Source organism: Electrophorus electricus, chromosome 3 (assembly GCF_013358815.1).
Source record: "Electrophorus electricus isolate fEleEle1 chromosome 3, fEleEle1.pri, whole genome shotgun sequence".
Classification (NCBI taxonomy): Eukaryota; Metazoa; Chordata; class Actinopteri; order Gymnotiformes; family Gymnotidae; genus Electrophorus; species Electrophorus electricus.
The window spans coordinates 31996573-32021572 of record NC_049537.1 but is presented as its reverse complement, the minus strand read 5'-3'; the positions used below and the strand labels follow the sequence as shown (position 1 = coordinate 32021572).

The window sequence follows — 25000 nt, the reverse complement described above, 5'->3', positions numbered from 1 at the left end:
GGTGCTGTGTTCTCTATATGGATGTAGCTACCGTGTCTCTCTGCGCGCGCGCGCGTGTGTGTATGTGTCTGTGTGTGTGTGTGTGTGTGTGTGTGTGTGTGTGCGTGTGCGTGCGTGCGTGCGTGCGTGTGTGTGTGCGCCAGGGAGAACGTGGGTGGGACACTGGCTCGTTCCGGGAATGTTCCATGACGTGTTCGCCGTCAGCGAGGGGCCTCTTAAGGGAGGCTCTCAACGTGCGGCTGGCGATGCACGCCGAGTCCTTGCGGAACATGCACTGTTTTGAAACTGAGAACATTTTGGTTTTTTTTCCTTATAGCTTGTTGTTGTTTAGTGTGCAACACTTATTTTTCAAAACTTTGCTGGTGATAAAAGCGTTGTTTTCTAGTTTTAAAAAGCGTTGTTTTCTAGTTTAATAAATTACATTTTTTGCATAATATGTATAATATATAATAATAATATATATAGAAGCACTTTGCTTGCACAGCTGATGAAGGACCTCTGTCCAAAACGTCCTGTTTCTCTGGAAACGTTGTGTACTTCTCTACAATTCTGAATTGCTCTCTTTCTGGAAGGACCTTGGGAAGCGATAAAGAATTATGGATAATTATAATTGAAACTGCTGAATTCAAAATTATAATTTGGTTTTACACAGGTAGCCTAAATATTATCATGACCTTTATATTATATTGTATTATATTATATTATATTATATTATATTATATTATATTATATTATGTAACTTCAGTATGAATCTAGGAACCTGGATCATAGATGTTCTGTGAAAATATGTAGTAAATGAGTGTAAGTGCAGGTCATTTTGAATGGTATTCTGAGATCTGTTCATTTACCCTCTGATTAAACCTCTAGGCTACAACCAGGTGATCAGATCAAAAACATTTCTATAATTTACTGTTTACATAAGTTGGTCTACACCACCTCTAGTTGTCAGCATCCATAACTCCTGTGGATGGGTTCCCTTTGGCACAGATCATTCCCGAGGTTCAGGGACGTCCACACATGATGTGAATTCCTTTATTTGACTCTGGGTAAAAGAGTCATGTTTATGTCTAGCATGGCTGGCGAAAACCAGCAACTTTCTGAGCTTCAGTTCTATTTATCTAGAAACCACCGAGGTGAAGGGCAGGCCTGATGGGCACCTTTAATACACAAGAGATAATGAGCATATTTAAGACACAAATTCATCACTCAACTGTTATTAATACAAGGAGCACTGACTTGTGCAGTTTGCCTATAAAACTCACTTTCATGTTTGTGATATGAGGCATATGTGATGATTAGTGGCCCTACAGTTGAACTGTAAACTCAGCAAGACTTATAAACAGTTCACGTATGTGTTTGTCTGCATTTCTGCGAGAGAACTAATTTATCATGAGTCCCAGTTGCATAACAAAAGCAAGCCATTAAAAGCTGAACCAACTCAGTACTTTGCTGTTCCTGTGTAGCACTTTTAAAAGTATTGCCCTGTCGTCGTGCACGCGGGCCAGCCTGGCAGTAGGGTGTCCTGATTGGGCAGGGTAAGGGTCTCTCCCTGGGAGCTCTGTACTGTGGCCCAGATACAAGGGGCTTCCCTTTGGTACTGGGTCAGTGTTCAGTAAACAGTGTGGCTTCTGCAGGTGCTGTGGGTGAGTCTGTCTCAGTCAGGACGGTTCCTCACCCTGCACACAGGCTTGAGTGTTGGTCCTGTCCACAGCTGAGTAACGCCTGATGGATTTGCATTGCTCTTTGCATTAACTCGGGCTTCCTCTATGCTTGGGTTGGAGGTGTTTTTCAGAAGTTACATGCCCAACCTCTGCACACATTGACTGTGTAGCAGAACACATGCAGAGCTCCACGCTGCACCAGTTGTGGTTAACTCTGCTAAACTGTGAAGCACTGCTGCGTTAAAGCCGCATGTGGAACACGAGTGGTTTGGTAAGCAAGGAAGCTCTGTTTGGCACCGTCACCGCAGAGACGACTTTATGTTTGTTTGTGTGGACCTTAACTTACACAGTTGCTTTTGTAGAAGGAAATGTGGCGTATATATGACTGTAGGGCAGCATGTTAGTGTAGAATCAACAAGTAACACAGTAATCAGTTGAACAGTTAGAGGTCAAACAAGTGAGTCACTTTCCTCTGAAATTCTTGGTGTTTGTGCAAACTTTTCAGTTGATCTTACATTAGTATACAATACCATGAAAACCAATCTGCTTATGCAGGCAAATATTTTTTAGAACATTATGAATTAGTATTTTTTTAAACCAAATCTTCAAATATAGATCCATCGGAGGCTGGAGCTAGTCTTAGGCAGCCAGGCTGAAGCCGCTGTAGCAGTAGGTGAACTTGCGACACTCGAGTGTCTGAGTTGAGATCTTGCCAGATTGTGCTGTGTGTGACGTCCTTGCTCTCCTCAGCTGCACAACAGGAAACTCTCGTGGCCTCCCCTTCTTCCTGCTCTGAAAAAGAGGTAGTCTCTCGTTCTCCCTCCCTCGCTCTCTCGCTCCCCCCTCTTTTCTTTCGCTCTCTGCAGTGGCAGGGACAGCTGAGACCTACTTTACTGTCTGCTTTTCGCCGGTAGCCACTGCCTGCCTGCCGTTCCCACGACTGACCCCTCCCCCCCACTCACTGGCCAATCGCAGGTCGGCTGCTTATGTTGAAGAAACATGATGATGGTTTTTTCCCTCCTCTTGCCGAGCTCCTTTCTCTGTGCAAGCGAGGTTATCGGAGAGAAAGAAAGAGAGAGAAAGAGAGCGAGAACGAGAGAGGGAAAGAGCGAGAGAGAGAGAGGGCTGCATACAGTAGGTGGGGAATATCTTTCTGTACAGAACATGAGGGGATCGGGCAGGCGCTACACACTTTCGTACGACTGACACAGCAGAGCAGAGATTTGGACCCCCTCTGGCCTCCAGGAGCCCTGTGCCACTGCTGCAGGGAGGTGGAGGATGCTGCTTCAGGTGGGCAGCTGGTCGGGGACGGGCTGGGCACACAGAGAGAGAGGGAGCGCGAGTAGGCATGAAGCAGGCTGTCAGGAGACTGAATGACACTCATTTCTTGGCAGTGCTCCCTCTCTGTAGAGCGTCATGGAGCAGGGCTTTGGTGAGGCGTGCGGGGCTTTCACGTGGGTACAGGGGGCAGGGGACAGAGGGAGACGAAGCAATGGTGGACGCGCTCATCGTCGCCACCTGAAGGGCTGGGAGTGCAACTGTTCCTGTGCTGGAACAGCCTTATTCTGTGTCTGCGCCTCTTCAGTGTTGACAGTGTAAAGAACCTAAAGGGAAGCACTCTGACCTCGGGTGCCACTCACTTCAGAGATCATGTGAGGCATATGTGCTGTTTGTTTGTGAGTGTGTCTGTGTGTGTGTCTGTGTGTGTGTGTTCATTTGTTTAATATACTCTTTTCCATCTCTCTCACAAACAGGGTGTGTGAGGAGTGTGTCTACCTGGATAAACTTGACTCCCGGACCACTGAGAAGGGAAGGCACAGGTAGTGTTTGCTAGATTCTTGTATTTGTAAGTTTTGGGTTTGGAGGTGCACTGAGCTCATCACTGTGCAGTAACCAGTAATGTAAGGACTGTCACATGCTACCGTCCCTGCCTTTGTGGCTTACAGTGTGGTTTCAAGCTTTGTTAATAGAACTGAATAATTCATAACGTGGTAATTGGGCTAAGGTAATTATTCACACCAGGAATGGTGACTATCACGCTAACAGATGAGGTCATGGATGTGTATCCCTGCACTCAAACCTCACTTCACCAAGCTCAGAGATAAACAACGTTAGTAATCATTAAAGTGTTCACAACAATGCAAGAGACTCTTGGAGAGACTGAGTACAGCGGAGAGAAAGAGGAAATAAAATCATTAGAGCCAAATGTTTTTTGGAACGTACAGAACAGAGTTTGTGCCTTTTGGAATGTGACAGAGGAGAGGATGTATGAGAGTGGCAGGAGCTCAGGGCAGGTGTCATACCAGGATCTTGTTTGTGTCTCCTGCTCTTTCCCTTCTGCTGAGGGGCTCTGTGCAGTGTGTGTGTGTGTGTGTGTGTGTATCTGTGCAATGTGTGAGTGTGGTTCTGTACAGTGTTTGTGTGTGTGTGTGTGGGGGGGGTGTGGCTCTGTTCAGTGGGTGTGTGTGTGACTCTGTACAGTGGGTGTGTGTGTAGCTCTGTGTAGTGGGTGTGTGTGTAGCTCTGTGTAGTGGGTGTGTGTGTAGCTCTGTGTAGTGGGTGTGTGTGTAGCTCTGTGTAGTGTGTGTGTGTGTGTGTAGTTCTGTGTAGTGGGTGTGGGTGTGTGTGTGTGTGTGTGTGTGTGGCCTGTGCCCAGTCCTTTTCAGTGAGGTTTGCAGTGTAACTGTGTACAGAAATAGACATGCAAAATCCTGACAGTGAGCAGCCCTGAGGGTGAGCAGCCCGGCAAACAACCTGCTCACGCTTCATACGCAGCGAGACAGGAAGTGCACTCTTTTGTAAGTGTGTGTGTTCACATGAGTGCATGTGTGTGTGAGCATGAACTTTTCAGAGAGTGAACTGAACATGTGTTGTTCTGATGTGTGTGGTGGTCTCCACTGGTCAGGAACACACTCCACATTCTCAAACCTTCACCGTCTCCTCGAAATGTAACGAACACAAATAATAATAATAATAATAATAACAATAATAATAATAATAACAGCAACAACAACAATAATAATAACAATAATGAGAAGAATAATAAGAAGAATCTTTACACTCTTGTCTGGTGTTTGTCCTGCTCTGTTGGTTAAAGAGGCTTCGGCTCTTGCGTGTTGCTGGACGGAGGTGTGAGTGTAGCCAAACCTTCTGGACATTGTGCTCTTTGCTAATTGGAGCATTGCTGGCCCCTCTGCTGAAAGGGCAAGTGTACAACAGTCCACAGAGGCTGCCAGAGGCCTTCTCTGTTCTGTGAGAAAGAGTGAGTGTGTGTGTGTGTGTGATTGTGCTTAGGAGGTCGTAGGTTGTCCAGGCGATGTTCTGGGAGTGGGTAAATCATATGTGGGTCAGTGTGATAGGATGGAGGAAAAGAACCCTGCCCAGGGCCAGACAGCCTGGGCCATGCCCCTGCTATGTGCCCCGTCTGTGGAAAATCACGTCCACACTTGGAGTGGGAGGCCGGGGGATCTATACAGTACTGGCGACCCACTTGAGCACATACCCCTCAGCACCCTGGATGAAATGTGTGACAGTTATTAAATAGAGGAACTGGTTCACTGTGCCATTATGTTTTAATATATATTTCAGAAAGAGAAAATATATCACATACAGGAAAGATGGCAGAGTCCTTTGAGGCACACTGGGACATTTTCTAAAAACAAACAAAAAAATATAAAACCAGCATTACAGTGTGTTTTGCATCATGCTCTCACACATACAGAAGAATGAACATATATACTGTACATAATCTATACTGGAATGTGTTCGCGTGCACCCTCGCTGAGCTAATGGATACTGGGCTAGTGGGGTGGCTTTGTTTCGGCAGCCGTGATTACAGGACGTGTGTGAGCACAGAGCCGCTTTGTGTTGGAGTTGCTGGCTGTGCTGAGCGTCACACACACTGGCCTGTCACCCACCTTTACCAGCAGGGCAGGGTCCCGCACACAGTGAAAGGAACACTTCACCGCACATCGTCCCTGACTTCTCTCGGAAATGCTCACATCGATAACGAATGCCAGCGGTGGCCAATTTACAGTTTGCAAATGCACCAGTGCTAACTGGTCTCCTCTAACAGTGCTAACTGGTCTCCTCTAACAGTGTTAACTGGTCTCCTCTAACAGTGCTAACTGGTCTCCTCTAACAGTGCTAACTGGTCTCCTCTAACAGTGTTAACTGGTCTCCTCTAACAGAGTTAACTGGTCTCCTCTAACAGTGCTAACTGGTCTCCTCTAACAGTTCTAACTGGTCTCCTCTAACAGTGTTAACTGGTCTCCTCTAACAGTGCTAACTGGTCTCCTCTAACAGTGCTAACTGGTCTCCTCTAACAGAGTTAACTGGTCTCCTCTAACAGTGCTAACTGGTCTCCTCTAGCGTTTCCTTGTTTTTCAGCTGTATGTGGATAACTCTCTTGGGTGACATGTTTAACCTCCTCACCCAGCTGTGCTGAGAGGGAAACGCTGACATTCAGAGCTCCAGCACCTCGGAAATCCTCGACACATTTAGAGCGCATGACACCTTTTTGGACAGTTTGGGGTTAGGGTCAAGGTTAGGGTAGGGATAGGGTTAGAGTTATGGTTAGTTAGGGGTAGGGGTAGGGTTACGGTTAGGGGTTAGGGTTTAAGATTAGGTGTAAGGTATTAGGGGTTAGAGGTAGGGGTTTGCTAGATTTTGAGGTGTGCTCATGTGTGTGGCTTTTTGCATATGTGTGTCTGCCCTGTTAGTATAAGGGAGCAGCTGTGATATTTCACTGTACAGCCCAGACTCCTGGTTACTCCTGACGCCTTACATCATTATTAGCACACACCTAAGAGAGCCAGCAGTGAAAGTGTGCATTAGCTGCGTGGCCATCCTAACACACACAATGAGGTACAGAGGAAGAGCCTCAGGTTGAAGCCCAGTGTGAGTTAATGAGGTGAGTCCTCCACGGCTTTCTGAACCACTGCAGGGATTCCACAGCCCGCCATTGGTTTGAGAGGGGAGGGGTGATGCACGCTATTGGTCAACGCTTGTCTTTTGTGCAGCCCCACGCTGCAGACAATGCACTAAAACCACCCTAAAGTAGCAACACATATTTGGTTACTATGGGAACCCTCTTGAAACTGTGTGCTTTGTCCTTGACAGAATCAGATGGAGAGTGGAGCTGTACCAGTATAGCAGAGAGAGAGAGAGAGAGAGAGGGAGAGAGAGAGAGAGAGAGTATGGCTAAGAGGAAACGCTATCTGGTTATGGATATATTTCTGTATATGGCAAGGTGGAGTGACACTGTATGCTTGAGCTTTGGGGTCTGAGAGGGTTAGGGTTAGGGGTGAAGGTTAGGGTTAAAGGTCATAGGGTTAGGTCATCGTCGGGTCAGGTCAGCACAGGGTCAGGTCAGCACAGGGTCAGGTCAGCACAGGGTCAGGTCAGCACAGGGTCAGGGGGCACAGGGTCAGGGGCACACCGAGCGGGCTGCTGCTTCCTGTAAGGCTGGAGTGCCTGTAGTCAAAGCAGATGGAAAGCAGGGAGGTTTGGCGAGGGAGGTGGAGAGAGGGAGGTGGAGCGAGAGAGGTGGGACGAGGGAGGCGGGGCCCAGCCTGAGCAGGAAGTGCCTGGTCTGCTTGTCTGCCAGCAACTCTCATTTCCTCCTCTTTGAACCATGCAAATGACCTGCCAGCTGAGAGCAGCACAGGCGCTTCCTGTTGGGTTTGGAGTGTGTGCGTGGGCACGCATGCATGTGCATGTTCGTGTGTGTGTGTGCATCCACGTGCATCCATGTGTGCATTCATGCATGTAAGTGTGGGTGTGTGTGTGCGCGCGTGTGTGTGTGCGCGTGTGTTGTGCGTGTGTGCCCATATGTGTATGTGTATTTGTGTGTGTGCATGTAAGTGTGTGTGTGTGTGTGTGTGTGTGTGTGTGTGTGTGTGAATGTATGTTTGTTTATGTGCTAAAGAGTACGAAGAAAAGGTGAATTGGGATGGACCTTTTTACACACACACACACACACACACACACAGATGTTGATCCCTCTGATGGAATGTAACATCAGAGGAAGAGAGAGGTTTTGCATTTGCATTAAGCACAGTGACAGTTGCTTGCAGTCCGACCCGGCAGTGTCAACCCTGCTAAGCGCTTACAGTCCTGGTCTTGTGTTGTTAACTACAGAAGCACAAAGCAAAAAAACTCTGTCATTATTATTTGCTAATAGTTGAGAGATCTGAGATGTGGTTCTGTGCCTCCTAGAGGGAAAGTAACATAAGCGACCGAAAATCATATTACATAATATAACATAACATCATATCATATCATGGTGTATATATAACAGACAGGCACATCAAGAATGAACATAACACAGATGACATCACATCATGGACTGTTGCATAACACAGATATGACATAACGTCATGTTTCAGAAGAGCTTGGAGCCTGTGTGACATGTTGATGTTTTTTCTTAATCCCACTGGGTCACAATTAACTGAAAATTAAAAAAAAACCTGGTGGATAAAAATGCCCTCAGGTAGCAAGAGAGATGAATTCCTCCCCTCCCTCTCTTCCTTCTCTCTCTCTCTCTCTCTCTCTCTCTCTCTCTCCCTCTCTCTCTCTCTCTCCTTCTCTCTCACTCTCTGTCCCTCTCCCTCTCTCTCTCTCCCCCCCCTCTCTCTATCCTTCTCTCTCACTCTCTGTCCCTCTCCCTCTCTCTCTCATTCTCCTTCTCTCTCTCTCTCCATCCTGTTGCCTGGTTTGGAGGTAGAACAGGTGGTGATCTGAGCTGAGGAAGGCGGGCGGGCGGCGGCAGCAGTTGCTTGGCGGTTCGCCTGCGTGTGAGTCGAGTGGTGAAGGGCTGCTAGCAGGGAAGCAGCTGCTGGTGGCAGGCAGGCGAGGCAGGCGAGGCTTCAAGCCCACGCCGCCCCCGCTCCTGGAGAGCACAGCAGGGCAATGACGCCCTCACTCTCCCCACAGGTCTGGGAAGAGGACGACACACATTGAAGCGTAAAAGGCCAGTGTGGAAAAGACAGGGCTCTGGAAAGGAAATGGCCCATTGTGAATGGCAGTCATGTGTGCTGCATCACCAAGTGCAACATCAAGAGTTCAGAGTTCAGAGCTTCTCCACCTCAGTACTGCCTACAGGGCATCAGTATCCTCCATGTGACCTCAGTACTCTCCACATGACATTCATACTCTCTTGTCTGTGATTGCCAGTGTCTTGAAGCTGAGAATTGTTTGGTTGATAGCAAACAATTATTATTATCAATTATTCGTCTCCTTGGGGTAGCGATTCCCACTCACACTCTCTAGATGTGTTTACTAGAGAGGGGAGTTTTGATTATCAGCCATCATGAGTGTCTGTGGAGCTGGACGTGAGGGGACACTGTCATTAGTCCAGCACAGGGAGACTGAGAGACGGGACATGACACAGTAAGGAGAAATTATGTTTTTAAACACATTGAGTGTGTTTCTAAAGCAGGTCATCCAGTCTCCAGCCTTCTAGAACTGTATGTTCTCAGTGTAGCAGTTTATAGCCAATATCAGGCAACTGACAGTCTGCTTGCTCTGGAGAGGGTAGTGAGATATGAGATGGATCTTCTCCTTCTCTGACCTGGAGATCTGGAGCAGTGGTCATCTTCTGGTGTTGTATACAACATGTAGCCTTTATCTTCTGATGCTACATGTTCAGTTGCCTTGTTTTTCATGTTTCCTTGCTCAGAGGTTTGGAGGTTGTGGGGATTTTAAGAGGTCTTGGCTACCTGTCATGAACGTCACGAGAGGGACAGGCCTGTGGTCGGCTGTTCCTCTCCGCTGGAGAGAAGCGGTCAGTGCCCTTCAGAGCACTCAGCAGACTGCTGGGGTTGTGTTTCTGAAAAGCGCCGTCCCCACACTGTCAGGTGAAGGATGAGCTGCCCAAGCGCAGCCCAGTTTCATTTCCCTGCCAGGATTAATGGTAGGTGAAGGTTAATTCTGGCACACCCATTAAGCCTCATTGTTCTCGCTGAGCAGGAGAGGGAGGTGACTGCAGGTACTCTAACTTGTATTTATCAACGCTGGGCTGGAAGCTTTTCTAAGTAACCAAGTGGTTCTGGGTTTTATTTCAACTTGCTCTTTGTAATGTAAAGATAAGAATTGTCCTTTAGAAGAGATCCTTTAAAGACCTTTGAGTTTTGTGCTTTCAGGAACATATCGGAGGGTTACCTGTGAATCACAGTTACAAACCTCCGTGAGGTCTAATAACACCTCAGGGTTCAGATGCTTTATTGATATGTTTGGCATGGAGTGGAGATTTCTATTCATGCTTACAAACGTCCTTGGACAAAGGTTTGTACCACAAAAAACACCAACCACCATTTGCAAATGTTATTGTATAGCAAATGGGAATCAATAATCCTTAGTGATTTTACTTGAACTAAAATGTCAAACAAATAAAGACTCAACAGTAAATGACAATAAAGAATCAATGATCAGAAAGAGGCAGAAGGGAATTGTGTAAGTAGCGCGCTAGCGTGTCCTCCACCCCAGTGCCAGGGTGGGAGCTCTGAGCACACTGCTCTTCATAAACACTCCACTAGATTATGTGCTTGTGTGTCCTGGAGTTAGATTTGCATCACTCTGCCCCATCGTGGGGGTGTGGAGAGGGTGTCTGGGTTGTGATCTAGTGGTCTCTTCTCCACTGTGGCACTGGTATTGAAGAACCTGTCCTGAGGCTCACACCTGCTGCCTCTGTCTGAAGTCTGCTCCGTTTCAAAGATTCTCATCGCCTCCCCAACCCTCCAACCTCCTCACCACCAAAACAGTCAAAACAGTCAAGCAGACGAGCCCCTGTCATGGTGTGTGTGAAACGCTGTGCCACACGAGAAATGATACTTTAAAGAAGACAAAGAGAAAGAGCGGCGACGTGGAGGAGAGAGAGAGACTTCATGACACTCGTCTGAACATCCGCGTGCTGTGCGATCACTCCGACGCGCCAGGGCCACGGCGGGACAGGAAACCACGCAAACAGAGACATAATTTCCCTGACAGCACGAGAGCAAGAGCAGCGTTGTGGGGTGATGTCTGCCAGCCCCCACTGCAGGCCCACGGACGTGATCCACACTCTCGCAGTGTTTAGGCATCATTCAAGTGTGTTTACTCCTTCTGATCCGTCTGCTCCACTTCACAATCGGACACCATTAGAGTGTTTTTGTTTTACGAGGAGTGCTCATGCCAGGGAACTTCTCCGCTCGGCTGCAGGAGCTGTAGACCTCAGTGCATTTCTTTCTGAGTATTTATGATAAAAAAACCAATGTGGAATTTCAGAGGTGTTTAAAGACAAAGGTCTGAATTGCTAATCTGGACTCTGAAGTGCTAATCTGCGCGTATGAATGGCACGCCCAGGTTTGAGAACCCTCTGCGTGATTTTCCTCCTGGTCTCGGCTCCCTTGTGCAAGCGAGTTGCCACCTGCTCACTGTGGTGCTGGTGCAGTCTCTCCCTTCGCTCACAGTGTGGTGTGATGCTGGACGACTGAGTGAGAGGAGGTGTTGCTGGTTGCTGGTACTTTCGCTTGTGCATGCATGCACCCCCCCCCACACACACAGAACTGGGAGGGCTGAAGAAGTGTGATCTGCTAGTGTCAGTGCTCCCAGCATCACACGCTGCATAAACTCAGCTTCCTGTCTGAGCCTGCAATCTGCTCGCTGCTGTCTCTTCCTGTGTGTGTGTGTGTGTGTGTGTGTGTGTGTATTTGTGTGTATGCAACTGCGTGTAGAAAATAAAGTCTTCTTTGTGAATGGCAGGTGTGAAATGGCAAGCCTTAGCGATGAGTCTTCTTCCAAGCTCCTGACGAGGTCGTACAGCCTCCTGACGAGGTCGATCAGTTCTATTAGTTGTGAGGTTGTTGCAGGGCGGATGAGAGGCTGTGACTCAGAAGACCATGCTGCTACCTGCATTTATCCAGCCTTCCGTTTACAGAATTTGTAAACCAAAATAACTCTGCCCACATACACTCTCCCCTGTTACACCCTCTGGCCAAAACAGATTGTGCATCAGTGTGGGACTGTTTCAGGCACAAGAGAAGCACTAATCCTGGAGGACTGGAAACTGGCAGCGCTACCGTGGCAACAAGGCGGGAGGGACAGTGGGAGGGGGACGGGGAGGGTAGCTGGGAGGGGCGGGAGGTCTTTCTCGTTGTCTTAATTCTGTCTCTTTCTTCGTCCCATCTGTGCTCCTGGCAGCGGACAGTGAGCCCACACTGTTCTTCTACCAGATCACCTTCTAAATTCGGCCCCTCTACCCACCCAGGGCTGACAGGCACATCCGCACTGGCCGTTTCCATGGCGCTCAAGGCTAGCTCTGTTGTGCTTGCCAGTTTGCTCCTCCTCCTGGAGGGTGATGCCAGTCTACCCGCGCCACCCTGCACAGCCACGCACATGTTAAACCGTTAGAAAGTCAAAGCTAAAGCTCTTTCCTGCCATGTGGAGGAATGGAGTGTGCACACATAGTGTGATCTGGGAGTGTGCACACATAGTGTGATCACATAGTGCACTCATAGTGTGAGTAGATTACACTACCGACCTGCTGTATAATCTTAGGACTGCTCTTTGTGTTATACAAAATTATATAAATAATATAAATTAAAATGTCCTAGAAACATTTTCTCCACATAAATCTACATGATCAGGATTATAATCTGAGATACACCTCTGTATATTTATTTTTGTGTCTGATTATTTCGATTGCATTGATTGTCAGAAAGGTTTAGTTTCATTCATTAAATTTCATTCTAAGACTGAAAACCCCAAGCAGTCTTATCTGTGGCCCAGTGGTTGCCTGGCAGTGGTGCCAACCAGGGAGAGGCTGCAGGAAGTGGAATGTTGTGGCGGGAAAACACTGAAAGGCTGAACGGTGACAAACATTACTGTAGGATCTACTGTGCTCAGCTTGGCTTTGCGTAATGGTTATTTGGATTTCTTATTTATTTGTTTTTCTTAACCTGGAAGGCTGTTTCTGTAGGATTGTTACGCTTTATCGAAATGTCAATACGTTACATTGTTATTATGGACAATGACATTTGCATGCATTATATTTACCAGTTTTAAACGGTCATTTTTAAATGATCCTGACAGTTGTCAGTTAAGCCCTGAGTCCTATGTCCTCGGTTCTGGATCCTGTGTTCTGAGTCCTGGTTTCTGGGTCCTGGATCTTTGGTTCTGGGTCCTCTGAGCTGACTCTAAATTCAAGGGTGTATTTTAGGTCCTTTTGGTTTCTCTCTGTAAAGTTGCTCTGGCAGGTTGGTTAGATGAGGAAACATTGAAACAGTGAATTCCTCTGCACAAGGCTGTAATCCTCTCAAAACCTGCTGACATTTAGTTCTCTGTATTTCTGTTTTTAAAGAATGAGTTTATTTATGGTGGCGATGGAGTGCTTGTGCTTAGTGTTTAAGCATGTCACAGGGGCTCTGGGCAGTGCTCAGAAGGACCAAAGCAGAGCAACACCAGCTACAGCCAATGACAGCAGTAGACATTTGTCCTGAGTTCTGTGGCGTTTTAGATGCATAAAACGTTCCTGTGAGAGAACAGAATTCAGAGGAACATCTGAACATCTGTTTTTATGTGACCTGTCAAATAAGATTCGCCTGGTTGGACTGGACTGGGCTCAGGAGAGGAGCTACGTAGATCCAGCTGCATCTCCTGTTTCTTGTAGAGGGCTATGCTGATCTGCATAGTTTAACGTGGGACCGCCGACAGAGGCAGAATTATTGTCCTCATGGCAGCCAGCTCATTGGGTGATTCTCCGCCTGCACTGAGCTGCATCAGTGCCACTGTGCGACACCTCCTTTACTATTTATTACATTTCCTCCTCCTCCTCCTCTCTGCCTGGAGTGTTTTTTTCACTCTCACTGTGCTGCTCTGTGATGTCATTGTCACTGTGATGTCATTTGACAGGTCATCATTCATGAATGCAGTTTTCCTCTCTCGATCTCTTTTCTCTTAGTCTCTGTTATTCAGTCTGTCTTTCTCTGTTTCTATCTATCTATCTATCTATCTATCTATCTATCTATCTATCTATCTATCTATCTATCTATCTATCTATCTATCTATCTCTCTTGCTTGCTCTCTCTCTCTCTGTGTTACTCATTTTCACTCTTTTTGACTGTAAGAGTTCATATGATGTTGTATAATGTCATATGATGATCTGGGTGATTGTGTGAATGTTCTGTTAGTTTCCTGCTCTTTTCTATGGAGACTTTGTGGAAAGTTCTGACATTTAGCAGCTCCTGTTTTCTGCTTTTGCGTGCTGTGCGCTGCTTAATTAGCTGCGTTATATCATGTGTTATACAGTTACATGTGTGTTTGATGTACACTGCCACAGACAGTTGCACTGTGGTGGGGGATGGAAGACATGGCATTGCTGAGGACTCATCACAGTACACTTCTGAACCCTAGACCACTGAATACAGCAGACCTGGCCTAATTACAGCAGACCTGGCCTAATTACAGTAGATATGGCCTAACTACAGTATATCTGACACTAAATACAGTAGCTCTGACACTAAATACAGTAGCTCTGACACTAAATACAGAAGATCTGGCCTAATAACAACAGACTTGGCCTAATTACAGCAGATCTGGCCTGACATTAAATACAGCAAACCTGGCCTAATTGTAGTAGATCTGACACTAAAAACTGCAGACCTGGCCTAAATACAGTAGATATGACACTAAATACAGTAGATCTGACACTAAATACAGGAGACCTGGCCTAATTACAGTAGATCTGACACTAAAACAGCAGATCTGGCCTAAATACAGTAGATCTGGCCTAATAACAACAGACTTGGCCTAATTACAGCAGATCTGGCATAAACAGGTATATCTGGCCTAATTACAGTAGATCCGGTCTAATTACAGTAGATCTGACACTAAATACAGTAGCTCTGACACTTAATACAGAGGATCTGACACTAAATACAGAAGATCTGGCCTAAATGCAGTAGATCTGGCCTAAATGCAGTAGCTCTGACACTAAATACAGTAGATTTGACAATAAATATAGCAGATATGTCACTAAATACAGTAGATCTGGCCTAATTGCACTGTGACTGTAGTGACCCTGTACCACACTGCACCACAACACTCCTCTATGTACTCAAAGGCACGTTCACCTCATTACCTCATGGGACTGAAGGTGAGATTAAGTAAGATCAAATATGCTAAATGAATTCAGTAGTCAGGTAAGTGTACGTTGTTTATTCGTTAACGTAAGCTGTGGCTGCTGTGAGCAGTTCTGCACCGGACAGCGTCTGTGCTGACTAAGGCGCCTCTGAAACTCTCAATAAGTCATTTATCTTCTCCCTGACACCATCTTACACGTATACTGCTGGATGCTATAATCCTCCACAAAACACTTTAAAAATGATCTGATCGAAATGAAACATAAGCTTATGTAATACACTGCTCACAGTGGTCTATTTCTTCTGAAAGAACACACCATATTTGTCCTCGAGGACATTGTAAGTTTCCTCTTCTGGATTTTTGGGGTCAGCCATCATGGTTTGCTGATTTGGTTTTTCTAGCTCTGAAATGATTGTGCTGATTTGGTGAGGAGGAGCCATGGGAGGGGGTGTGGCCGGATGTGAGGGGGTGTGACCAGATGTGAGGGGGGGTGACCGGTCATGAGGAGGAGCCATGGGAGTGGGTGTGGCCGAATGTGAGGGGGCGTGGCTGGATGTGGAATCTGGCAGGGAGGCTCAGACTCAGATATGCTCTGACTTTATTGACAGGGTCTGATTCTCCCTAACATCAATATTCCCCCTCCTGGCTCCTGACAGAGCTCCTAAACCAAGAACTAATGGTCTAATTTCACTGCATCTTAACTGTCATTACTTTTATGGTTTTTATTTACTTGTTGTTCTATCACTTATCATGAAACCACACAGTATGTTCGTATAGAGTCATTTCAACAATGTGTGATATGTTGTGATGTGCTGTTTTCCATAGATCCATATGCTTTGGATGACAGTTATGGAACAGACTTAGATGCTTATTTAGGGAACTTTGCAGAACTGTGTGTCTGGAATGACGGGGAAGTCCGTGGGGCAGTCCATGGTATTTTTATAATGGCCAGACACTGTCCTTCAGTGCTTGTCCGGGACCAGGTTGGACCTCCTGCACTGTCCCACTGTCCCACAGCACAGCAGAAAGCCCAAAGGCCAGAGTCAGTGTCCACAGAGTCAGTGTCCACAGAGGCAGTGTCCACAGAGTCAGTGTCCACAGAGGCAGTGTCCACAGAGTCAGTGTCCACAGAGGCAGTGTCCACAGAGGCAGTGTCCACAGTCGTTCTCCGCAGAGGGTTAGATCAGCTCAGCTCAATAGTCAAAAGCAGCATTTTGGTCTTTTTTTGCTTCATTACTTCAAAAGCATGCACATCATGCAATTCAGTGAAAAATAATTATAAAATAATTTCCTGATTTTTTTTTTAGCATGTTGTCCTTTCTTCATGGTTTCTAAGGGACGTAGAAGCTATAAATTACACTAATTGGCAGATGATAAAAGGACAAGTCTCAGATTATGCAGATTATCTACTGTAAAATATCGCTAAATGTTAAAATTCCATTCAGTCATCTGAGTCCGAGGCTGTGTTTGACTGTCCTTTTGATTCATATGAGTCTCCAGCATGTTGTCAGACTGACTGAGCTAATTCTGTCCACTAATGTTCTATTTTCTGTAATCGCTCGGAAGTGGAAAAATAAAATTTGTCAAATTACAATAAATTACATCTGAAAGTCATTTAGATTTCCCCTGAGCCCTGACAGATCTTTGCCCCTTTGTGCCCAGCTGGAGGTCGTGTAAGAGGCAGAATTCACTACAGAGCTGGAGGGGGTCAGTTTGTTACACCCCATAATGGCCCAGGGGCAGCGTTGTCAGGGTTTGAGTGGTTAGAGATAAACATTAATGAGGTAGATGTCTCTTTGGTCTTCCAGGACATCAACAGGGTGGAGTCGTCTTTTTGGTCTTGCAGGACATTAATGAGGAGGAGGAGTCTGTTTGGGCTTGCGGGACATTAATGAAAGTCGTCTCTTTGGCAAGCCCCGGTCCTGGGTCCCTGGCCTCAGCTGGTAGGTCTGGCTCTGTGCCAGGACTAAAACTGCCATGGCTTGTCTAGCTGACGACTGTAACAGACACGGTGCTAGAAGAGTGCATTGTTGGAGCACACTGACGTGGGAGGGGCTGTAAGGTGTGGGAGGGGCTTATCCTGGTCTGCAGACACCATGGAATGAAGGAAATTTTTTTCACAACACCCACTCAGACCATCCCCCCAGGCCCCAGGCCCCAGGCCCCCAGGTTAAGACTCTCACTGGTTAAGACTCTCTCTAGCTATGACTCTCTCTGGTTATGAGATCATATTCTTGACGTGATTACAGTGTTTGTCAGCCTGAGGTGTGAAGCAGTCTGTCTGTGTCCCTCTGCCAACTCCCACACCAGCATCAGTAAATAACAACAATTAAAACCTGCAGATTGAAAACAAACGTTTGTTATTCATCCACTCACCCAACTCAACATGTGTTTGTTACTGAAGGAGCTTCATGTGCTTTCTGCCAGTGTTCTTCGGCACCTTTGTCCAGAAACCTTTCACAACGAGTCTTCCACTGTAATTAATTTATTAAAAGATGAAGTTCAGGACCCTTCAGTATTTATGGGTAGTAAACTGGGGGCCATGCTTGCAAAGACGACCTGTATCTACCGATGAACTCTCCCCTCAGCAGGTGACTCTGTGGACCGGTGGGAGACTCACTGCATATGCGCCTGTGAACTGTCACAGTTGAGAAGGATATTGGTTCCTCAGTCTGGAGGCGTATCCTCCCCAGATTGTTCTGTCTCCTTGTGTGAGCATGTGCTAATAATATACAGTAAATATACCGTAATACACAATAAATAATAATAATATACAATAAACATACAGCTGCTCAGGCCAAACTTACCTATAAACACCCATAAATATCTGTCTCAGGGTTTAAAGGCTGTTTTTTCCTGCTCCCTTGACGACCCCTGTACAAGAGGGTTAATGACTGCCTGGTTGGGTCGCCACCGCACACAATCGCTTTTAACTTCTTTCCCGTCAGGTCAAAACAAAAAAAAAATGTAATAACAATTCCCCAAATAGGTTCAGAAGAATACATTTCCCACAGTCATGTGATGCAAGGACTTCATTACCCAGAAATGTTTAATTATTCATCATTAATACGAAACCTCTTTGATAGAGATATCAGAAGCTTGCTTTTCTTTCCCTTATGCACCTCACAGGGAATATAATACATCTAGCAATGCTTAAAATTAAATATTGATGCACCAAAGATGTACTGGAGAGGGTCAAAGGTCGCAGTTAACACAGTGTCTGTTTGCTCCAGGAACAGACGGGTCTATTACACCGGAAGGAGTGACACTCTGGGATTAGCCATGTGTTGGGTCATTCCCTGACACACACACTTCAGCCGCGCTAACGAGACGCTGCAACAGAGAAGAGTTGTGTTGTGGCGTCCTCCATTACGAGGTTCTGAGAGGTCTGTTTTAGCCTCTTGTCTGAGGTGTGGCATGTATGACTGGAGCCGGTTTTACAGGCAGTCTGATGCATGTTAATCACATGATTAGCAGTTAGCAGTTATTGTTATTATAATGATACTTTACTGCATAAAACAAAGATAACAGCAATATTCAAATGGAAATAAAATGGGGGGGGGGGTTGGGGGGGGGGGGGGGGGGGGGGCGTGGTGTGGTAGTCCATCATGCTGATGGCTGCTTGTGGAGTGTGTACATACATCTGTGGCGCTCTCGGGAGAAATAGTCAAGAGCCCATAGCATCCGTCTCCAGGCCGAGGGCAACCACACATCTGCATAGCCATTAAATATTTATAACATGACCCCTGCTTAGCTCAGAGAACTCCACGTTTGCTGTTAAACATTGTATCCTGGTTGTAGCCAGACAAGTTTGCTTGTGTTTCAGTGAGGTCACGTTGGTAGAGCAGGGTTGGAACAAGCAGACAGCAGGTCACTGCATGCAAAAAAATCACATGACTACTACTGTCCTTCTTGAGCTGGAGCTGGAGATCAGGGAGCTCTCACTGACTGAAGAGTTTATGTCGTCTCACAGAACAGACGCTCTGCATGTATAAAAGCCTACATTTAGTTTTCTATTGCTGCTGGGATTTCAGTAATGAAAATGTTCTTGTTGGTAATCCTAAAACACACAAATACTGGGTTTCAGGTTAAAAACGCACCTTAACTATCAAAACACGGATATAATTTTTGACACATGATAGACAGTGTGCTCAAATGTTCTGTGCTTTTTCTTCTTAAAGTGAATGTAAATGTGTTCTTGTAAAGAAACATATAATAACTACGTCTCTTTGTGAAGTCCAACGGTGCTCTCAGTTTCCTCCTGTAAAAAGATCTTTGTCTTCCTCTCTTATGGGTCTTTTTTTTAGTCCCTGCCTCTCTGACTAATCCTTGTTAGAAAGTTAGAATGCACTAAAATGGTTTCCCTTCTTTCAGAGTGATCGTGTTTCCAAGGCCTTGTTCAGAAGCATATACCATAATCGTGTGACGCACCTTTGTAGGGAGCGTGTGAGTGTTTGGCGCGTCCCTTGCCCCGGGGTGTTGTTTACACTGGAGTCTTGCTGGATCAGCTCCCTGTGCGGGGGAGACTCCGTGGGGAAACACAGCCTCCCAGCTTGCATCGGTTCATGTTGGTTACTAAGCTCTGGCGTGGGGGTCAACAGAGGTCAAGTTTGTTTAGGCGCACAGATTGGCTTGTAGGAGAAGGTCAGCGCACGGGTGAGTGAAGAGAAGGCACGTGCGTGTGATGGGGGGGATGGTTCTGTCTGTCTGATGGAGGAGACACAGCACAGCTGTCTGAAGGGCAGCGAGTCATGTGCACGGCTGAGACAGGGTGACCCTTAAGAGTGAGGCGCTCCTGGCCCTCACGACACATTAGCATAAAGGTGAATGAATGTCCTCCAAGGAGAGATGGAGCTACATGTCCTCCACCCTTCTGGGAGATGGAGCAACGTCTCCTCCACCCCTCAGGGAGATGGAGCTATGTGTCCTCCACCCCTCAGAGAGATGGAGCTATGTGTCCTCCACCCCTTGGAGAGATGGAGCTATGTGTCCTCCACCCCTCGGAGAGATGGAGCTACGTCTCCTCCACCCCTCAAGGAGATGGAGCTACATGTCCTTGCGTTGTCGCAGTGCTGCACTAACTCAATGTCACCGGACACATCCTGTTTCTTTATTCTTTTTTTGTGGCAGTAACCCTTCCCTCCACTTACACACACACACACACACACACACACACACACACACACACACACACATACACACACACACACACACACACACCCACACACACACATACACACACACACACACACACACACACACAACACACACACACACACACACACACACACACACACACACATATGGTGATCCACAAGTCAGTCATATCAGTGCCTGGCCAGACAGGAATAGAAAGGACAATTCTAATTTGTAGAGGGATTTTGCAAGAATGAACTTGGTTGGCTATTTATAGATCTGCAGACGGTGCAGAAGGGGCAGACAGGGCAGGGGAGGAGGGTGGGTGGGTGGTGACAACGTCCCTGATGTTCCGTGGAGAATCCCTAGGTCAGTTATAGCATTGCCTGATAAGACACTGTGGCATTAAACACATGTATCTACACACACACACATACAAACACACAAACCAAGGGTACATACACACACAAAAACACACTCTTACAAAAGACACAAGCACATACATAAAACACAAAACCAGCCACACCAAAGGCACAAACACTCATTCACACTCACACACACACACACACACACACACACACACACACACACACACACACACACACACACCAAAGACAGCCTGGTCTGCATTTCACTCCCTAACTGCTGCTTCTCTCTTAACCCTTCTATTTGCGGTCATGTCTTGCTTCAGAAAACGTAAACTTCATTTGTGAGAAAGCAAGCGGAGCCCCAGGGGCGCTGAAAGTGCCTCTTAATGTAGCCTGTTGGATAATCCCTCTGGGGGCCCCGCTGCTATTTTTGTTCCTGGATATGCGTCACGACTGGGTATTTTCTCTGGTGACTGGCTGACATCAGTAGGCCTCCTAGCCTCTCAGTGAGGGGCTGCTGACTGATGGGAGTTTGGCTCTGCTGATTTGGCGCTGGTGTTCGTGACTCCTAGAAATGGACACGGGGACTTTCAGCCAGAGGAATGCAGTGAGGGACATGAGACACTGGTGCCAGGTTTGTACACAGGTCTATATGCAAGTCTGGACGCAGGTCTCTGCGAGGGTCTGGACACAGGTCTCTGCGAGTGTCTGGACGCAGGTCTCTGAGTGGATCAGCGTTTACCTCTCTGCTTCCCTCTCTGCTGTGTTCTCGTCTTTCTCTTCTCTGATTCTCCATGCCAAGTTGCTCTGGGTGTTGTGTGTGTCAGAGCTCACATGCCAGCACCTGTATAAGACTACACAGCGGAGGTGAAGGGCAGGTTTGTGGTGTGAGAGTGAGTGTGAGAGTGAGTGTGAGAGTGAGTATGTGCCGTTTCAAACGGTGTCCCTGCTCACCGTCTCATTCGCACAGTTCTATGCCCTGCCAACACTTCTCAGACGAGCGTCGCTCTCTCTTGCTCTCTCTCTCTCTTTCTCTTTCTCTCTGTCTCTCCCCTCTCTCTCATGGAGCTGGTACAGCTGGATTTGAGGTGGAGCTGTGAGACGAGTCTGCAGCGGGACAGCGTAGGAGAGAGGTACGAGCGATACTGTTGCTCTCCTCCACCCGCCTCCACCCGTAAACCCCAGCCCCGCTGCAGCAGGCATCAGCCTGAAATAACTCGTTACATGAGGGGAAGGTCCTGTGGTGGATGACAGAGGGAAACACCACATATACTGGGCACTGATCACATCTCCATCTCTCTGCCTAGATAATGCCAGCCAACATACCTCCCAGTCCCTGCACACACACACACACACACATGCACACATGCGCACACACACAAGCCACATTTTTCTGAGAAGCGCTTATTTTGTCTATATTTGTTTATATGTACAATTCATCTCTTTCTCTCTCTCTCTCTGTCTCTCACTCTCTCTCTCTCTCTCTCTCTCTCTCTCTCTCTCACACACACACACACACACACAGATTTAATCTAGCAGGAGTTTGGGACAGCCCTGGCACTGAGATTGCAGTGACCTTGAGACAGGCTCCTGCTACAGATATCAGTAGTGTTTCCTGGCTGCGTGACCCCACCCCCAGGCCCCGCCCCCTCTGCCTGAGTGCTGTGGAATGAAGCTCCACCTCTTCTGCCAAGTGGACTAAATCCTTTTCCATTCACAATTCTCCGCCGCTGCTGTGATCGTCCGCACAGCTCTGGCACCCTCACACTCTGGAGCGTAGGGGCTGCTGTGAGCTGTAGGCGTGTCACAGCTCATGTTTGCTCCTCCTGTTTGGGTGAAGGGTAGACAATCTCAGCCCCAGAGGAACAGAACACCTTACACCTGCAGGGTTACAGCACACACACACACACACACACACACACACACACACACACACAGACACGCACACACGCATGGACACACACACACACACACACACACAGACACGCACGCACGCACGGACACACACACACACACACACACACATTTACATTTATGGCATTTAACAGACGCTCTTATCCAGAGTGACTTACAAAAGTGCTTTGTTATTTCCTCATAGAATATATCCTAGTACAGTACAGTAGGTTAGAGTCCAAGATACCAATGAACTAGAATACTGTAGAAATACAGGGATCAATGCTGACACCCAGAACTGCAAAACATATAAGCTCTATCTTAGACAACGTGGATTAACAATAAGTACTAGAGTTAGTCAACATAAGAGCAGGATCAGTGGTCATTTAAATATTCCACAAATAGACGGGTCTTCAGTCTGAGTTTGAAAACTGCAAGGGACTCTGCTGTCCGGATAGCCAGTGGAAGTTCATTCCACCATCTGGGAGCAGGACAGAGAATAGTCTCCATGCTTGTCTTCCATGAGACTCGAAGTGTGGTGTTTCAAGCCGAGCTGTACTTGAGGTTTGAAGTACTTGAGGTACGGATCAGCTTTGACCATTGACCTCATGTATGGAGGGGCGGGTCCATTTTTGGCTTTGTAGGCGAGCATCAGGGTTTTAAATCTGATGCATGCAGCTACTGGAAGCCAATGAAGGGAGCACAGCAGTGGAGTGATGTTTGTGAACTTCAGAAGATTGAAGACCAGTCGTGCTGCTGCATTTTGGACAAGTTGTAGAGGTCTGATGGCTCTTAGAGGAAGACCAGCAAGTAGAGAGTTCAAGTAGTCGAGCTTTGAGATTAGAAGAGACTGTACAATTACCCAGAACAGCTTCCTGTGAGAGAAAGGGCCGAATCCTTCATATCTTACAAAGGAGGAATCTGCAACACCAGGTTAGATTAGAAACATGAGTTGAGAACAAAAACTGGTTGTCCAAAGTTACGCCCAGGCTACAGGCAGCTTCAGATGGTGATACCAGGGAGTTCTCAAAGGAAACTGTGATGTCACGGTAAGTGTTGGGAGTTCCTGAGATGTACAGAAGCTCGATTTTACTGGGGTTGAGCTTCAAGTGCGAGCAGGTTTTGTGGTTTTTCTGGTATCTATTAATTGATCAGGCTGACAACTTGTAGAGTGAGTCTACATGACTGTGCATATGTGCGTATGCGTGTGTGTGTGTGCATGTGTGCGAGTGTGTATGCACATTTGTGTGTGTGATCTCTGCCCCCAGAAACCCCAGCAAATTCGTAACTTTAGCCGTGGTTAATCCTGGAGGGGTGGTAATCTTGTCAGGGTAAAATAGCAGTGACTCCCCTCTCACCTCCCTCAGAAGTGAGCCTCACTGTGCGTCACAGTTTGACCCCCGCACACACACACACACACGGTTCACTGCAGGACTGGTTTTAAAGCGCTGAACAGACTATAGCGTTTACTGACTCACCCTGTCACTGAAGTCCCGAGAACACTGCACGCAGTCAATGGTGTCTGTGTGTGTCCAGCTCGCTCATTCTTACACATCTAATGCTAAATGCTGATGAAACCATAAATATTTGCACCACGAGTGTCCAAGCTCCGCACAGGGAAGTAGAGAGCAGATGGCACAGGAATGTCGGGAGAGTGCAGGAACGTGTCACTGGTTTGTATGTAGAAGAGATCATTAACATGTCATATTTCTTTTTCCTTTGACCTTCTCTCTTTCTTAGTACTCTGTTCCCATGACAGCTTGTGCTGAGTGACTCTGAGGAAAGAAACAGATCTGAGATCAGTCCACATGTCTTAACATACAACGAGTCTAATATGAGCAGAGACCTGCTTGATCTTGGTCCTCACTCTTAGCACTCTGACCTGGTGTGACCAGTGCAGTGTCTATGTCCAGTATTACGGGACATGCTGGGCACTCTGTGTTCTGCTGGCTTGTGGGACATCTGACAAACCCGTAAATCACTGGACTCAAGCCATGTGGTTTTGCGCTGCCTTTAGAAGCAGATGGTCCACAGAAAGGAACTTTTATTTTGGTCACATCTGACCAGCAAATCCACTGTCCTAAAGGCACAAAAGGAAAGCTTTTGATATTAGAGTTGTTCTGACACTAACCGAAATATTTTACATCATCAATAAATGGGGGTTTGTGTCTGTGTTTGGTGTCAGACCCATGGGTTAGGAGTATCGAGGAGTGTGTGTGGAGGTGTGTGTGTGAAGGTGTGTGTGGAGGTGTACGTGTATGGAGGTCTGTGTGTGGAGGTGTGTGTAGATGTGTGTGAAGGTGTGTGTGTGGCAGTCCTGGCCTGCCTCCATCCCCTGGTCACAGGTCTTCTCTGGGCTGAGCCCCACGGCAGCATGCGTGGGAGGATAGCATTGCCATGCGCCTGGCTGCCGGCCACTGGGCAGCCACTCCTGCCCCTGACCTCCCTCGGGGCAGGTCGCAGGGACAGAGGGTGGCCGGAGGGGAGAGAGGTGTAAAGGGTCCGTGCAGGTGCACTGAACCGGCCAGAAACCCTCACACACTCACACTGCTTCACCCTGCTAATGTTGATGTGTTTTGTGTGTGCGTGCGTGTGCGTGTCCGTGTGCGTGCGTGTGTGTGCGTGGGCGTGCATGTGCGTGCGTGTGCGTGCGTGTGTGTGCGTGCGTGCATGCATGCGTGCGTGCGTGCGTGCGTGCATGCGTGTTTATTGAGCAGACCCAGTGTGTAGTGGGCAGGCAGGCTTGTGGCTTCCTGCCATAGGCCCAGGGCTCCTATCACAGATGGCCCAATGACACTTGTCCTAGCTTTAGCTCAGTGAGCA

The 25000-nt window shown here is 47.2% G+C and overlaps 1 protein-coding gene across 6 annotated transcripts in view; it reads left to right on the top strand.

Annotated features, from left to right (window-relative positions):
* The window catches only part of hivep2a (HIVEP zinc finger 2a), a 70139-nt gene that overhangs the window by 598 nt on the left and 44541 nt on the right, over positions 1-25000 (top strand). For 3 of the 6 annotated variants that reach the window (XM_027019323.2, XM_027019329.2, XM_035524129.1), the window contains exon 2: positions 3416-3481. The gene's annotated coding sequence lies outside the window, so the exon portion shown is untranslated. Of the gene's footprint in view, positions 1-3211; positions 3314-3415; positions 3482-20744; positions 20919-23193; positions 23227-25000 lie in introns of those variants that run through there. The other 3 variants (XM_027019325.2, XM_027019327.2, XM_027019328.2) reach the window with 3 other exon arrangements.